This window comes from Drosophila santomea, chromosome 3L (genome assembly GCF_016746245.2).
Source record: "Drosophila santomea strain STO CAGO 1482 chromosome 3L, Prin_Dsan_1.1, whole genome shotgun sequence".
Classification (NCBI taxonomy): Eukaryota; Metazoa; Arthropoda; class Insecta; order Diptera; family Drosophilidae; genus Drosophila; species Drosophila santomea.
In genome coordinates, this window is record NC_053018.2 from 22,456,551 (window position 1) to 22,469,665 (window position 13,115).

Consider the following 13,115-nt stretch of genomic DNA (forward strand, 5'->3'; position numbering starts at 1 on the left):
ATTTAAGCTCAGGGTGTCGGCTTTGGGCGGGAGTCTCATTATTTGCGATATATAATCTGCAATCGTTCGCCATTTTATAACCAACTTTTTATGATCATTAAGCAATGCATTATTTTTTTTACGAAAACAATATTCGATTGCATAAAATGATTTTCAATGGAATTATGTGAACAAAACATCGAAATCCTACTGGGCAGAGAGAACCGTAGTTATGTGTCAGCTTGGCAAATTGCCAGCAGTGCGTATACTTAATGAGCTCAGGCCAATCGAATGCGTTGTGACGAACATTAAATTAGAAGAATTTAAAAGCGATTCAGTTAGGAAACCTTTTCATGGATACCCTTACAGTCCAATTTCTACCAATCAAATCGCCTCCAGCTACCTCGTCGACACCCCGCAAACTATCAAATCTCATTTGCCTAACACTTTTCGATCCCTTGACGAAGTTGGCAGGGAACTTTGCAACCACAGGTGTGTTGGTGTACGTTCAAATGGGTGTTGGGATATTTGAACCCGACACAGCAGTGCACTGGAAACTCACTCAAACACTTGGCATAATGCGAGCCTAAAAGCGTGCCACATTTGTAAGCCAACACTTAGCAGGGGGTGAAAAAGGGTGGAAATTATGCAGGAGAAATAAAAAGTGAAATGCTGTCACATTCGATTCGAGTGGCAATATCAACAGGATGGACCCGGAAACAAGACGAAAAAGAATTTCAATAATTGTCCCAGCAATTCCAGCTGACAAGTCTCGCATTTCTATAGCCATTAACCCTTCTTATGGTAGCCACGACACACCCTATTACCTGGACACTTGGGAATTTACCAACCGAAATTTTAGCATATTTCCACAGTTTATACGCCAAATAATGCCGAACTGTGCATTTCTAATAGACGAAAGCCAATTTCAGCACTATCATCATCAGCATCTACCCATTCTCCCGCACAAGTAATAAAAATCTAAATTTCAAAGCAGCCGCCTGCCAAACATCATCGATGAACGACTGGGTGGAGCAAGGCATTCCGAGTGACAGAAATTTTCGACAAAAGCCTTGTGCGAGGGCCTAAGGCGAAGAACGAAGAGGTATTTAGGTGCGGCTAGGACAGGTGCAGCAGGGATACCCCTTTGACAAGCCAAGGTAAGCCCAAATCTATGCCTTCCAAGTGCGATGACGAGTCCTGCCCCCCATCCAAGCATGGATGCACCCGGTCTCTTTATGTCTGTCTGTGCTTTTTGATTCTGACATTACATGCCAGCCACCTGCATGCGGGGTGCATAGTGTAGGACAGCAGCTGTTCGTAAAGTGCAATAACGCCTGAATTTATGCCAGTCGAGTCTAATAAAAATATGCATAATTCAGCAATATAAGATCTTCAGAAGAGCACACGCCCAAAAGCCACTGCATACTTTTCCGCCTTCTCAACTGCACCCTGGCGACCAAATGTTTCTTAAACCCAGGGTTTTGGTTAATTATTCTTGTTAGAGTGTCAAAGGTTTTTTTTGAGATATTTTTCGAAAATAATATATTTTTTTATCAGGTATTTTCAAAAGTGTTTTGTTTAGAACAACTATTTATATACATACATTATGTTATTATTTATAACCTTATATAAATTATTATTAACAATACTTATAGTAAGAATATTGCATTTTAAGATGGCTCTCATTAGAAGTCCTCCTCTTGGCCGCTCTATTGGTAACTTCGTAGTGGCGTGCTAGCTACTTTGGTTACTTTGTCTTCATGGCCCGCTGCTATGTGGTTTAAGTGTTATGCGCTGCAGTATCCCCTCCGATCCTGATGCAGTGACTCCCAGCAATACACTGATACCAAAAGAGGCTCGTAAAGGGTGAAATTTTCTGGAGTACAACAAAGTGGGCGAAACACAGGCGGGGTGATGAAGCAGGATGGAGCTTATTGCTCGGGCCATAACTGACGCTGTTTTTCGTAAACTTAAGCAGTTCGCAGGTGTTGCAACGAAATTGCAGTTTATCTAGCCAGTCATAGCTTCACCCACTCATCCCATGTGCCACCCCCCGCAAGTTAATGATCTTCGTCATATGCTGCGGGACACGAAGGAGGTGGCTTTCTGGGGGAGACTGGCTGGCCGGACTCGCCAGAATGGCGCAGGAAATTAAGTTTTTGTGCTGTTGTATTGCGTAAATGGGTTTTTAGTTCCCACGGAAGTGAGTTGCATAAATTTCGCCCTAGTTCTTCTCGCCTTCTTTGGCCAAAAGCGCGTGTAAAAGCCATGAAATCGGATTCGAAAACGAATACGAAACTAGCAAACGGAGATGATTGACGAAAAGCGGGAGGAGTAGGGTGTTCTATGGCTAATGGTGAATGGAAACTGGAGCAAGCATAAATCTTCATTCGAGATTTCGCCGTCATGCTATGCTACCCTCCTCCTTCTGCAACTCTCATTTTTGGGTGTGCAACGAGACGTATGCAGCTCCACCCACTTCCCACTACCATTTCCACACCACCCGCCACCCACCGCCGAGGCGTAGAACAAAGGCCATTATGTACAGGTGCTGCTTGCCCGAAAGTGCCGAAACAAAGCAGACGCACTTGCTCACACGCACATCCCACCCAAAAACCAGGGGCCACGGCGCAGACACATTGATTAATGAATTAATGAGCTAAACTTTGCACCTGAATGACAGAAAAAGCAGTGCGGCGGGTCGTTCTCCTCATGCTCCTGCCAAGTACTTCTGCTTTTAATGTCCGGATAACGTAACATTACGTTTGGCGTTACATTACCTTGCGGTGGAGAAGCCTCTGATTTCTGTTAGCTTACCTATTGGTTCAAGAGGTCACTTGGTGGCAGCATCTGGCCGAGGGGGCTGCCAGATACCCCATACTGTTATAAGAACTTGTTTTATGACAAATATGTTTAGTTGGCCGACTAAAGCTACATAAGAAAGTTATATCTTTAAAATTAAAGTTCTCATTTAATTTGTTTAGGCACAACCTTTTATTTTCTATAATTACTGTAAATATAACAACTGTATGTATTTATTCCTCATTTCGTTAGCTCTAGCACAAACTTGCAAGGTGTAATGAAGCAAACTCGCACCCCAGAGCACAATAAACTAAAATTCCACATGATTTGTAAAAACCCGTTTGTCATCAAGCTGGGGAAAAATCGTGGGATTTCCCTCTGTGATTTACATGAGCTGGCTCATTCCTCACGTGTCCATCTCCATCTCCATCTCTGGTTTAGGTTTCAGATCCTGCCAAGGGGCGTACGGAAGAATACGAGCCAAGTCGACGTCAATGCTGCTGCTGACACGTGATAAAACGCTGCTCGGGTGCCGGAGCACCCACCTTTTCCACTTCCTCGCAAAGCCAGCGGTACGTTGTAGGTGAGCAGGGCACAAGGCATTAACATTTACAAGGCACACGCACATATACTCATGCGAGCGGCGGAGGAGGGGCATTGGTAGAAACAACAACCAAAACTTTGGCAATTCTTTTGTGCGGGGAACAGGGCACACCACACATGTAGCCATGCCCTCCATTATACTATCCATCCACACGCATAGTGGTAATGTGCAGTCCACCGGGTTGGGTGGGACAGGAATTGGAGCCACCACCTTGAGGAAGCAACGGAAACTCCGTTACGGACGCCCATGGATCCCTGCCTGGGGCCGGACGTTGCCATTAACGTTTCTATTGTGAGCTTTTGGCCTTAGCGAAATAAATAAAATTCGACAGTTGCGATGGACATCTTTAGACACCTCCACACAACGACCCTGCCCCTCGACCCAACGAAATGATAACTCAAGCACTGCAAGAAAGTTACATACACGTCAAGATTTCCCTGGATTCGAACTGGATTCTAGAAGAACAAAAATCTCTCTAGCCATTGGTTATTCTACTTTGGATAGGTAAAATATACTTGTTTTTACTACTTTACTTAAGTGTGCATATCGGCTTAAAAAATAACTGGAATGTGCTAGTATGCGCTTTAATAACTTGATTGATATGATTTATAATATATTATATATGATTGATTTACTTGGTGGATATATTACTGAGATAGAAAAGTTATTGAATTGGCGCGATTTACATACCAACTTGTCTTGTTGGCAGTATCATCAATAAAAACGTTTAACTCCTTTTAAATTATACTTGCAACGATTCTGGTCATTTCTTAATTTTATAGTTAATAAGTGGTAAAGCAGGATAATAAAAATAATTAATAATAAATTATATATGTTTAAACTTTTTGCTTGCCATTTATTTTATATATTGTGGTTTTCAAATTCCGCAGACGATCCGGGGCCCAGGATGATTTCTTTGAAAACAAAAAGAAAGCTGTCTTCGGCGAGCCGAATGTTAAATGCCCTTGCAAGAATAATGAATTTAAAGAATACCTATTTATTCTGAGTAAGTACACTTTATGTTGAGAAACAGCGAAACTATCAGTAAGTATAGTATAAATAACAATCAGCTTACTATATAGCTGATTTTAATAAAATTAAAAACCAAATTATACTTGCGCAAATCAGGTGTACGAGTATATACAAAAATTTAATGACTACTTTGCGTAGAAACGGACGGTCGGACATATGGAATGACATACGGACAGACGGTGCAAACTTTTAACTAAAATCAATAGTTCCACTGCTAAGGGCATAGAACAGGCGGGAGAAGACTGAACAAGACCGGGAGCCAACACCTTCCAGTTGGTGCTACTGCTCAGCATATTTATCTATTCATGCTCACAAAAAGCCATTCGGACGCCGGCTCCAGGAACGGAGCAGCCTCCGGGGGTCAAAGGATGGACGAGCCGGGGCCAGTACGAACTTCAATGCAGCTAACGATGTAGGGACAACAACAGAAACAGAACTGCAGATGGAGTTGTATTGGGGATGGAGATGGAACTCCGATGCCCGCAATGGACTGCAGAGTAAGTTGATTCCGTGATTTTGGGGGGAAAAGTTAGCCGGGGCTCTGGTCCTGGCACTCGTCCTTCTCAGGCTGCATTTTGTGCTTTTATTATGCTTTTTGGTCGGCTCTCCGCCTCGTGTTGGTTCAAAGTTGAAGCTGCGCAGGAGTTGACAGCTGGGGAGCGAAGGAGAAGTGCAGACTTTTTAGTATTTTACACAAAAGCGCCGGCATGGGCACGAGGATCGGGGGCAGACTGGGATCGGGTTCCTGGGCGAATGGTTAGACGCTTGACTGGCTACAAACAAACGGACAGAAAGACGGTCGGGTGGAGGAAACAAGTCCGGGAAGCGCTTACAACATGCATTAGATTGGCAGTTGGGGATTTACTTGTAAAATGCAAATGCAATGGATGTACAATTTAGAAATTTTTACACCAAAAACTAGTGGACTCGATGGAATCGTCATTGCAGCTGGCGGAGAAATTGGCATTTGCACTGCCATGTTCCTTCCCTGAACTGCTGAGCAGAAGGGAGTCCAAATGGAGCGGATGAGGATGGGTCATGTATCCTGGGCGTCAGTCTGTTTTAAAGTTCATTTGAAATGCAAGCCGTTGTTTTGTCTGAATGACTCCTAATCTATGCTAATGAAACTGTTTTCGGTTTCGTGTTTTTAAAACGAATTTCACCCCAGCCAACTCGCAAAAACTTTCCGCATATCAACAGAAATTACCGGAGGAGTAGCTACAAACAACAGCACGCAGGGTGCCAAGATACATAAATAAACAAATTGTGTGTTAGCTTAAATTGAAAAGCAAGTGAAATGTACTTGAATATAGCGCCGTTTTGTCCCATGCATATTCAGATAGCTTTCTGAATAAAATTGGGAATTGCTCTACAATGGGAACGATCAATATGTCATATAGTTCTATTCTCTCATTATTAAACTTCACATTTCAACCGCAAAATGCTAAAATTTTAAACAATGCTAAATGTACACACTATAAACTAATGCGTACACTTAATGAGTTCAATTCGGGTGTTTGAATCTAACTGACTCGCTACTGCGAGGGCATCGCCTTTTATTCATTCTTACATAGGTTCTTATCATCTAATTATATAATGCAGCGCTTGTAAGACGCTGCAGTCTGCGTTGGTCAATGCAGCTGAGGTTTATCTTTAATCTATATTTGTGACCTATGACCGCGCTAATCACCTCCCGCGTGATCATACCTCTTAACACTTCGGCAATAGACCCCTGCAATCGTACTTATCTGTAGTTGCCACTTATGTTGTCCCATGCCATGTTTATTGCAGCCCATAAATAGAACATATTTATAGTTTGTCTACTTATCATGTCTAAACACATCTTTAGACATTCTCCGGGGGGAAAAATGTACGGCCAGTAGTTGTCTCTCATTTATGCGTTGCCTCCGGATATAAATGACCATTATAATTATGATAATCGCTGTCAACGCTAGAGCCGAGTGTCCGCTTGCCGTGTGAAAAATCAAGTCATCAATGTGTACTTTGTTATTTTTCAGAGTATTGATGCGCATTTGAAGATTTTGTAGTTCATTAGTGTTGTTGACAATCAAGTGCTTCAGCGGGACCACGTTCCATGTCTCCTTGTCATCTATAATTCGTAAACTGGGAAAGATAGACATTTCAGACGCTGTCGAAATTACTTTTTGAGGAGTAATTATTGTTGTATCCCTAATATTGCTGTGCATCCTGCAGGTAGTTGTATAATGCCTTGATTGGGCAGTCTTATAACTTGATGCTGTTCGTTGCATCTTATATTAGCTGTTGTATTCCGAAACAGTCTAAATAGCCAACGGTTGGATCCACTTATCTCTTTGATGAACGAATTGCCTTGGAATTCCATCATTTCGCATGAGTGTGCCTTGCTTGGTTTCAATGGAGATATTTCGCAAGAGTGATCATCCGCGTTTTTCCATGCCCAATTATTTTCGCAAAGCCATGTTGTCGAATCCTCTTGTCTGCATTGGTTAATTTCCATTTCAGACATTAGGTGATATGCGTTTATGTCGGTATTGAACGCAAAATATTTAGAATTCAGTTTCGGAATAAGCTTTGTTCCGTTTGTCCACAGTGGTATTGGGATTACTTCAAAGAGATCCGTTTCCTGATTGTTGTATATCGGCAATTTTGCTTCAATGAATAGGACATTATCCTTCAACATAGCTTGTGCCTTCATCAGTTTATAGATCAGTGGTAATTGTATAACTGAATTTCCACCCGGTAGCATTTGTTTTCGTCCTAATTTTTGCTTAACTTTTTCGAGCTCCTCCAGCATTTTGTTAGGCGCAATTAGTGTAGGATGAATTCTTCCTTCACTAATGTCCGTTACCATTGAGATCGCTGTTGCTTGTAGGCTTTCTGCCTCTTCAATCCAGTTTCGCACTTGATTTGATAACATAAGGAATTTAATTGACTCCTTATATACCATAAAGTGCTCCTTCATGGTTTCTGCAATAATATTGACTTGTTGGGTCAGTTTTCCCAAATTCCGGTTTGCTTCTATCGTAGTTGTTCTTACTAATTCTTCCGTAGCATTGATGACCGAGGTCTGATTGTCAACATATTCCATTAGATGTTTTTCGTTTTTTATGATCGTTTGCATATTTTCCTGTATTCTATTTGCATTTCCGATATCAAAGAACAGTATAAACCTTTTCTTTCGGTTGGTACGGTGCCGTAGTATTTTGTCTTTTTCTTTTATGTTGTCAATTTTTGTCCTTATTGTCGTGCCGAAGAAATCGCAGTAGTCCTTGAAGTCTCCCATTTTTTCGCAAACCAGGCGGGATTTTTCCAGGAAGTCCTCTGATTGTTTTATGACATCAAAATAGGCTTGCATGTCATAATAAAACAGTAATTGCCAACTGGATGTAGCGACTTCAATTTTACCAATTTTGTTTACCATAACTGCAGCTTTTGCGTCGATGTCGTAAATTTTTCCAAGTTCTTTGGGAATTTCTTCCGAATTTTTTGTCGCAGTTGTAGCTTGCAACATCAATAAACAGCATAGCACAGTAGCTATGCTTCCAGTGCCATTCCTTTTGCCTTTTGGAACTCGCTGCTTCTTGTCCTTGCGTAGCTGCATTGACTCCGTTCTAGATGGCGTTGCAGCTCCAGCTGGTTTTGCTTCGCTAACAGGAAGTTGACAGATCTTGTTTAGCGATCTTTTTACTTCCCCATCGCTTGTTTTAACCGTGACTACCCGGACTTTATCATCTTGTCCTTTAGTCGTACTAATGATTCTTCCCATTGGCCATCTTGCAGGGTGAGTGTTCTCATGTTTTATAAGAACCAACTGTCCCTCCTTCAGATTTGGCTTTACCTGGCGCCATTTGGTTCGCTGCTGCAATGACACCAGATACTCCTCTTTCCATTTCTTCCAAAAATCACCTCTGATGCGTTGAATAAGCTTCCATCTATCCAAAGAGCTGATTGTCTTACTTTCGTCAAAATGTTCAGGAGCTCCAATTAGAGGTCTTCCCACCAGAAAATGACCCGGCGTTAATATTTCCTCACCATCGTTTTCGCTCCTTACAGTGACTAATGGGCGCGAGTTTAGTACTGCTTCGATTTGACATAGCAGTGATGCAAATTTTTCATATGTAAAGCTGTTTTCACCAATAACTCGTTTAAGGTGATACTTCACTGATTTTACACCGGCTTCCCATAAACCTCCCATGTGGGGGCTTCCCGGGGGGATAAAGTGCCACTTGATGCCTTCTTTTTCTAGTGTAGGTGCTAACTCATTATTGTTTTAATGGCAGCTACAAATTCTTTGTCCAATATTCTTGAAGCTCCTACGAAGTTTGTTCCATTATCTGAGTATATGTTCTCACTCTTGCCTCGTCTTGCAAAGAACCGTCGAAGAGCCTCCAGGAATTTGTCTGACGAAAGGTCGCTAACAGCTTCCAAATGTATTGCTTTTGTTGCCATACAAACAAATACACAAATGTATCCTTTATACGTTTTTTGACCTCTTCCCTTTGAGCAGCGAATCTGGAACGGTCCGGCGTAGTCTATTCCAGTATTTTGAAACGAGTAATCAGCCGTTACTCGATAAACTGGTAGATTTCCCATCAGTTGACTGGACATCTCTTGCTTGTATCGTATGCATACAATACATTCCCTTAAATATTTCTTTAAGGAATTTTGTATGCCAAATATCCAGAACTCCCTCTGAATATAAGTTCTCATAATGTTAATTCCGCCATGCAGAGTTTCTTTGTGAGAATCCTTTACAATTAACCACGTCAAATATGACTTATCTAGTATAATTGGATGTTTTACATTATACGGTATCATTGCGTTTTGTAGTCGTCCACCAACTCGAAGTACGCCATCACTATCCAAAAACGGATTTAGCGCCTGCAACTTACTCTTTGGTTCTAAAGGTCTTTTGTTTTTGAGTAGTCTGACTTCGTGTCCAAAATCTAGCTGTTGTTGTATCTTTACCACAGCAATCTTCGCTAGCTTTAATTCCTCCACCGTAAGATGTGACGGCTGTTGCGATTTTCCTCTCAGCTTTGTTATGAAGCGTAATACATACGCCATTACTCTAAGAAGTTTGTCGATCGATGAATACTTTGATAAAAGATGGTTTTGCAGATATTCGGATTTTATCAATGTGGATACCACAACCATTTCTGATTCCTTTTGAGTGGGCCAGTGTTGTGCATCTATAGATAGCCAATTAGGCCCTCTCCACCAAATTTCACAGATTTTAAGAGCTTGCGGTGATATCCCTCTTGAAGCCACGTCTGCTGGATTTTCTTCCGATTTAACGTAATTCCATTTGACATTGGGAATTAGTTTATTGATATCTTCCACTCTAGTTCTGACGAACTTATCTTTGCTGCGCTTGTTCTGTATCCAAGCAATAGTAATTTGCGAATCACTCCATGCATGCGTTGTAATCTTGTTGCTCCATATAGCCTGCACTTTCGCTAATAACTTTGCTAGTAAATGCGCAGCACATAATTCCAACTTTGGAATTGTTTTCCTGTTTTTTATAGGATTTACTTTGCTTTTTGCTGCTAGCAAGGTAACTCTGCCGCCTACTTTTGTATACACAGCCGCTGCATATGCTTTCTCTGATGCATCGCAGAATCCATGTAGCTCCATAATACCTTTGGAGCATCCAGTCCAGCGTGAAATGCTAATTTCTTCTAAATTTGATAGACCTTTAGCATATTCCATCCACCAGTTTGCTAAGTTGGATTCCAATTCAACGTCCCAAGTCATCGGTAACTTCCACAGTTCCTGAATAAAACATTTGCCTTGAATTGTTACCGGTGCCAGCCATCCTAGTGGGTCGAAAATTCTGGACAACTGTGATAACACTAACCGCTTTGTTATGCGTGTTAGCATTGGGTTTTCTGCCGAAAACGTAAATGTATCCTTCTTCGGATCCCATTGAAGTCCTAAGGTTTTGATCGATTCATTCTCCTCAATGCAGATTTTCTCCGTAGCTCCGTCGTCCTGAATGTCGGCTAAAATACGTTCGTCATTTGCAACCCATTTTCGCAGATGCATGCCGGCCTTCTCCATCACTTGTCTCAATTTCCTTTGACGTTCATAGCACTCGTTGACTGTGTCTCCACCAGTTATGAGGTCATCCATATAAAAGTCGTCTCTTATTGTTTCTGCTAAGACGCTATCCTCTTGGCAAAACCGATCTGCCAGCTCTCGTAGACATCGGACTGCTAAGAAAGGTGCTGCCGAGGTGCCATACGTTACGGTTGTTAACTTAAACTCACTGATCGGCAGTTTTGGATCATCTCTCCATAGGATATATTGGTATTCTTGGTCTTTCTCAGCAACCTTTATTTGGCGATACATTTTTTCAATGTCAGCTACCATAACATATTGCCACTTGCGCCATTTAATTAGAATATCGAATATATCCTTTTGAATCTTAGGACCAGCTATAATAACGTCATTTAGGCTTAGTCCATTTGTCGTTTTTGCGGATGCGTCAAAAACTACTCGTAGCTTCGTAGTTAAGCTTCCAGGCCTGATGATTGCTTGATGGGGTAAATAGTATTTACCTTGACCCGTTGTCTTTACAGATTCCATATGTCCCATCTTAAGGTATTCTTTCATGAATTCGTTGTATGCAGCCCAGTTCTTTGGGTTTCTTTGAAACTTCTTTTCCATTTGCATGAGCCTTGCCATTGCCTGTTTGCGAGAGTCCCCCAGCTTTGCCTCTTGGCGGAATGGAATTGACACCACAAATCTGCCTTCCTCGTTGATGACAGTTGTTTCTCGGAATTTTCTTTCGCATTCTGCATTGTCTGTAATCGTCTCATCGGCTTCATCTTCCAATTCCCAAAAGCGATCCAGGTCCTTTAGATTTATTGTGGTAGTGGCACTTATAATTTTGTGCTTTGCTGCTCGAGTTATATTTCCAGACACAATCCATCCAAATTTGGTTTTTTGTCCCAAGATTCCATTCACGGTTTTTATTTTTTCCATCATAATCAGGGGAAATAGATCCACACCTATCACCATGTCAATTCTGCTTGGCTCGTTGAATCGTGGATCTGCTAGCCTGTAGCCCTTCCACTCTTTGTTGATATCAATATCCAACTTTTTGCTGGGAAGGGCTCTATGGAGTGTTGGTAAAACCAATGCTTCCGTTGATGCTTTGAAGCTGCTTGGAATTTTTGGTTTGATCGTCAGGTGGACACTATTTTTTGATAATTGAGTAGTCTGGGAGATACCTTCGACCTCTATAGTACTTCTTACTCTGGGAATCCTTAATATTTGTGCTGCTTCCTCTGAAATCAGCGTCTTCTGGGATCCACCGTCAATAAGCGCCCTCAACTCGTTGTAACGTCCAGCTTTGTTTTTCACTAAAACAACAGCTGTAGCCAATAGTGTGTCTTGCCCTTGCTTAAGGCTATTGCTGTTGATACTGCGTTTTGTCTCTTCATGAAGAAGGCTGTTGTGTCTTTTGGAGCATCGATTGCATGTAATTTCCTTTCTGCAATCGATAGCATTATGCTTTCCAAAGCATCTAAAGCACATGCTGTTCTTTTGAACGAATTCTTTTCTTTTTTCGATTGATTGTGCTCTGAATTTGAGACACTTTATCATATCGTGGCCATCCTTAGAGCAAAAGGCACACGATCTAACTTGCACTTTTCTTGTAGCAAGCTGAGCGGTATTTTTGGTAATGGCATTTACTGAGTTGTATTGTTGCTCAATAAACTCTAGTACATCTTGTAAGGACTGTATAGCTCTTGCCTTTTTTACATGCTGTTCATACAGCTGCAAGGCTTCTGGCGAAAATTTCCGCAGCAGAATTTCAGCTAAAATTACGTCAGCAGAGCTTCCTATTTTTCCTTTTTGCTTTATGATGAATATGCTCTCGGTCGCAGTATCCAAAAACTTCCCTAAATTTTTCTCATCGTGGGGCAGCAAGCACTCCAGTTCCATTAATTTGTTGAAGTGTTGGGAGAATATTTTTCTGCTATTCTCATAGCGTTTGCAGATAAGCTCCCACGCTGCTGCATAGCTAGCCGCTGATCCCGTTATCAAATGGCTAACCACCATTTGAGCTTCTCCTTTTAAGCAGGCTCTTAAATATCCCAGCTTCCTTGTGTTGCTGAGATCCTTCCTGCTGTCTATTAGTTCAGAGAACAACTCGTAAAATGTTGGCCATTCCTTCGCATTTCCATTGAACGTTGGAAGGTCCACTTTTGGGAGTTCTGGCACATCGTAGTTGGAACTTTTGAACTGTTCCAACTTCCTCTGAAGTACCATCTCTAGTGCGGCAACATCAGATTGCAGAATGTCTACCTCATCTTGATCAAAGGCAGTTCTGTCATACTTGTTTTCAAGCAGTTTCAGTGTGTCCGTGACGTTGGACCAATGACTTTTCATCATTGCCAGCTGCTTGACTAGTTCAATCTCACTTGAACTATCCAGGGTTTCGTATATTAGGCTTATCTGTTGCCTCACCCTGTCCGCTCTTCTGTCCACCAGTTGAACCAGATTATCAACTGGACTGGAGCTCCGAGCTGATGCGGAATCAGATAATTTTGATCCACTTGGTATATTTACCTCTTCAAGTGTTTCTACCTTTAATTGCGACTCCTTGTAGGCCTTGACAGCATCCATAGTTTTAATAAATATTTTGTCATTAAAATATTGATGATCGCCAACTCCCAATTTT